Source organism: Spermophilus citellus (genome assembly GCF_964194105.1).
Source record: "Spermophilus citellus genome assembly, chromosome: 1".
Lineage (NCBI taxonomy): Eukaryota > Metazoa > Chordata > Mammalia > Rodentia > Sciuridae > Spermophilus > Spermophilus citellus.
This window is the reverse complement of record NC_138182.1, coordinates 218,680,418-218,685,777: the sequence shown is the minus strand read 5'-3', so window position 1 is coordinate 218,685,777 and position 5,360 is coordinate 218,680,418. Positions and strand designations below refer to the sequence as shown.

Sequence of the window (5,360 nt, the reverse complement as noted above, 5' to 3'; positions counted from 1 at the left end):
TATGGGATAACATAAAAAAAACAAATTTAAGAGTCATCGGGATAGAGGAAGGGATAGAGATTCAAGCCAAGGGAATGAGTAACCTACTAAATGAAATAATTACAGAAAACTTTCCAGAAATAAAAAAGGAAACAGATATACAAATTGTAGATGCATACAGGACACCGAGCATACAAAATCACAGTAGACCAATGTCGCGTCTACCCGCCAGCAGGAATGACGACAACAACAGGATTCTTCTTTAACACGCTTTATTGGGAGCATCCATTAGGTATAGATGAGAGGAAAGACCCCGAGCCCGAAAAAACCACCCCTTATATACTTCAACTGCAGCCCTGCTCGTACACCATTGGACAAAGAGCGCATAGCAACACAGCAGCAGCCAATAGAATGATAGACCCAGCACTTGCACACAAGGCAAGAGACACCCAGTTCCAGCTTGTGCAAAACAACAAGCACTTCTTGAAAACAGTTTGTTCCAGGAGCTGGACAATTGATACATTCCATTCTAGGGAGTGGCTGAAAACAAAGAACTGGGTCTCAGCCCAAGAATTAGGCTCACGCCCACACAAGGCAGCACAGCAAAATAGCTCACCACAGTTCCCCCTTTTTAGTTTTATTCGAGCCATTTGAAATTCTCCCGATCCAGGAAGTGTCCTCATGATGACCCCTCCGATCAAGGGTGGCATTCAAAGGCCAAACAAGGAAGTCACCTTTCTGAGTGCAATGGGCAACATTTACCCTTCAGAGTGAAAAGGCTGTCTTCCTAAGACATGGAAGCCTTCCAAGGTGCAATGACAACAAGGTCACTTGGTGTGCAAAGGCCATCCACATCAAAACAGGGGTTTTAGGATTTTGCCAAGCTGGCTAGCCAAATTTGTGGGGAGGCCCCAGGTTCCAGTGCAGCAAGCGCCTGAACTACCTTGACTCTATCACTCTGCTGCGTGCGTCGCATACGACAAATCATCCAAAGGCATAAGACAAGGCCACAAAGAAGCATAGCACTAAATAACCCAACCCCTACCCACTCTTTAAAGTAGGAAAATATAGAAGAAGCCCAGGAGGCGAAGTCTGCAACAGAAAGAGGTTCCACGCGTGTTCCATTTAAGTTGGCAATCTGAGACAGCAGTTCTTGAGTGAGTCGCTCTCCTTCCTGGGTCCAGTTTCCCTGTAAAAATCTAGACAATCTATTACTCTGTTCCACGGAAGCAATCATATTGTAATATAAAGGAGTAACACACACATACTTATAATGAGATACACATCCTAACTGAGTAATTTTATAAACTTCCTCTACTTGTTCTTGTATTATATCTACTCTTTGATTAAGCAAGTAAATACCAGCAGTAAGATGTCTATTGATTTCTTCCAACGTAGTTAAGGCTTTAGCTGTTTGATCTACTACACTATTAATGACTTGAGCTGTTTGTACCTGAGAGGCCATAGCTATGGCTGCAATGGTAGCTGCTGCGGCAGACGCCACAATAGCTGTAACCACAGCAGCTGTAATGCCGAAATCTCTCCTTTCCCTGACCAACTGTACCAGGGGAAAAGAATTAGGATCGGCCTTAACTGGCATGGGCACAAAGGTCGGAACCTTTACCACCAAAGCCAATGACAAGGAAGTATTCCAACACTGGGTTAAATAACACTCTTTTACAGTACAATTAACTATAGTAGAATTGTCAGTATGATTAACACATTGTTCATACACTAACTGCTTCACTAGGGGCATCGCCTGCTCCGTATCCCCCAAAATTTTTGAAGCTGCTTGAAGCATTCGGGCGACAAAATCTGAAAATGGCTCAGTAGGGCCTTGTATGATTTTTGTAAGATTCCCTGTTGTTTCACCTCTATTGGGGAGAGCCTTCCAGGCACGTAAGGCCAAAATATTAATTTGTTGATATACTACTAATGGATAAACATTTTGATTTTGGGCCCACTGACCTGTCCCGGTCAGCATCTCCACATCCCAGTCTTGTTGACCATCAGCCGCATTCGCGTGAGCCTGTTGTATAGCGGCATCCAAGTATAATGATTTAAAATCAAGATATTGTCCCATGGAGAGACAAGCCTTTGCTAAATGATACCAATCCATTGGTGCCATAGCATTAAGATATAAGCGTTCAAGCAATGCAATTGTAAAAGATGCTGTGACACCATTAGTCCTGACAGATTCAGCTATGTCTTTAACTAATTTATAAGGAATGGGCTCAAAATATCTCTGTCCCTGTGCATCCTCAAAGACAGGATATGCACCAACAGGATATGCCCCCTCCTCCTCCAGCTTCCTCCAAGTACTGCGTTTTATGAAGCCACAAGCTCCGCCTGGAGCAGTGGGTGGAGACCCTTTACGTGGCAACAGTTGTTTAGCTACAGAATACGCCGGAGGCTTCGGAGGAAGAAGGGCGGCGGCCATTGCCGCGTCATAGCGGCCATGCTCATATTCAGCCACCATTTTCTCTAAGCTTTGTTCTTCTTCTGGGGTAAAGCCTTCTGACTCACCTTCCGACTCAGACTCATCTGAATCAACTATCTTTAATTTACGGAAGGCAGATAAATCTGGATAGAGTTTCGGGCGTGCTCCTAACGCTGGAGTCACGTCCTTTTGTTCCTTGAGTGCACTTTCACTTAACTTTGCATTAGATCCCCTTTTTTGTTTTGTTTCATGTCTTTCTTGCTTAGATTCCTCTGACTCTGACCCAGTATCCTGATGCTCCACCAAAATCTCCTGTCCCCTTTTAGTGGTTTCAGGAAAACAGACTGATATTGACCCATGATAGAGCACTATACTAAGCCAGAGCCACCGGACCAGGGGATTACTTACCGGCGCCACCGCTCCGCGTGTAAAGTTCTGAATCCTCCCGCAAAATATCGGGGGTCCCCTCGTAGCCAATAGATGACAATTCCCGGGATTTCGGCACCACTTGTCGCGTCTACCCGCCAGCAGGAATGACGACAACAACAGGATTCTTCTTTAACACGCTTTATTGGGAGCATCCATTAGGTATAGATGAGAGGAAAGACCCCGAGCCCGAAAAAACCACCCCTTATATACTTCAACTGCAGCCCTGCTCGTACACCATTGGACAAAGAGCGCATAGCAACACAGCAGCAGCCAATAGAATGATAGACCCAGCACTTGCACACAAGGCAAGAGACACCCAGTTCCAGCTTGTGCAAAACAACAAGCACTTCTTGAAAACAGTTTGTTCCAGGAGCTGGACAATTGATACATTCCATTCTAGGGAGTGGCTGAAAACAAAGAACTGGGTCTCAGCCCAAGAATTAGGCTCACGCCCACACAAGGCAGCACAGCAAAATAGCTCACCACACAGATATACAAATTGTAGATGCATACAGGACACCGAGCATACAAAATCACAGTAGACCAATGCCAAGACACATTGTTATGAAGTTATCCAATATACAGAACAAAGACAAAATATTAAAAGCTACAAGAGAAAAGAGGCAGATTACATTCAGGGGTAAACCAATAAGGTTAACAACGGATTTTTTATCACAGACGCTGAAAGCGAGAAGATCCTGGAACAACGTATTTCAAACACTGAAAGACAATGGATGCCTACCAAGAATTCTGTATCCAGCAAAATTAAGCTTCAGATACGACAACGAAATAAAAATATTTCACGATAAACAAAAGCTAAAAGAATTTGCAGCCAGAAAACCAGCATTGCAAAGCATCTTGAGCAAAACACTACACGAGGAAGAAATGAGAAACAATAACCAAAGCCAACAGTGGGAAGTACCTCAGTAAAGACAGACGGAGGGGGGAAAGCTAATCATGGAGAAGCAAACTAAATTTAAAAAAAAGAGATAAATAATCAAACATGGCTGGAAGTACAAACCATATATCAATAGTAACTCTGAATGTTAATGGCTTAAACTCTCCAATAAAGCGACATAGGCTGGTATCATGGATTAAAAAAACAAATCCAACAATATGCTGCCTCCAGGAGACACATCTGATTGGAAAAGACATACACAGGCTGAAGGTGAAAGGATGGGAAAAAATATACCACGCACAGGGTCCTCAGAAGCAAGCAGGGGTGGCCATCCTCATATCGAATAAAATCGACTTCAAGACTAAGTTAATCAAAAGGGATAAGGAAGGACATTATATACTGTTAAAAGGAACCATTCACCAACAAGACATAACAATTATCAATATTTATGCACCAAATAATGGTGCTGCGACATTCATAAAACAAATTCTCCTCAAGTTCAAGAATCAAATAGACCACAACACAGTAATTATGGGTGACTTCAACACACCTCTCTCACCATTGGACAGATCCTCCAAACAAAAGTTGAATAAAGAAAGTATAGAACTCAATACCACAATCAATAACCTAGACTTAACTGACATATATAGAATATATCAACCATCATCAAATGGATATACTTTTTTCTCAGCAGCACACGGATCCTTCTCAAAAATAGACCATATATTATGCCATAGGGCAACCCTCAGTAAATATAAAGGGGTGGAGATAATACCATGCATTTTATCTAATTTGAGAAATACATCAAGATTTCAAAAAATATTAATTATTGAATAGCTGGAACCATTGAGAATTTTTTTGGACATATTCTGTTTGATCACTTCTTCATTTAAAAGCAATTTTTAAGAAAGGAATTGCTACAAAAGAGATTTTATCATTTCTTCAACATGATTAATCAAAATTTTTATTAGTTTAATTAAGCTCTTTGTTTCCAGTTCCTAGTCAACAATGTCAAAAATTCGTATTTATTTATCTACCCATTTATTTATGTTTCAGTACTATAGATTAAACCCAGAGCATTTTACTCTGAGTTATATCCTTAACCCATTCTATTTCTTTTGAGACCATGTCTCACTAAATTGTCCAGGCTGTCCATGAACTTGTAATACTCTTACATAGGCCTCCTGAGTAGCTGAATTATAGGTGTGTGCTACTTAGCGTGGCTTACCGACTCTCTTTTATAAACAAGGAATAAGGTTTCAAGGAAAGTTCTATGGATTAGATCTCTGGTTTTCTATTTCTCAAACCATACTTTTCTTCTATAATCTATGCACAGTTGGTTATTTCTATATAGTCCAGCCTAAATTCTACTATCCCTGCTCTGGGCCAGTCAGAATAGTAAGTAATGTTCAAGGAATCTTTGATGTATCACAATAGTGAACAGTTATTTAGGTAGAAGTTATTCCAAACCATATAAAAATATGTCTCTGAGACCCAAATAAATATATCCCCTACTCAACATTTTCATAGTCAAATCCCTAGAATTCTCATGATCCACCAAATGTCACCCCTCATAAAGGAATGACAAAGAGAGAGTTGGACTAGAAAAAGTGA

The 5,360-nt window shown here is 41.2% G+C and overlaps 1 long non-coding RNA gene across 1 annotated transcript; it reads right to left on the bottom strand.

The window, feature by feature from the left end:
- Window positions 1-234: 234 nt before the first annotated feature.
- On the bottom strand, window positions 235-3,329 carry LOC308658437. Its single transcript, XR_014024166.1, has 2 exons — window positions 2,828-3,329; window positions 235-1,178 (listed from the first exon to the last, which is right to left on the bottom strand). It is a non-coding gene; the product is annotated as an uncharacterized lncRNA (long non-coding RNA).
- Between the last annotated feature and the right edge of the window lie 2,031 nt (window positions 3,330-5,360).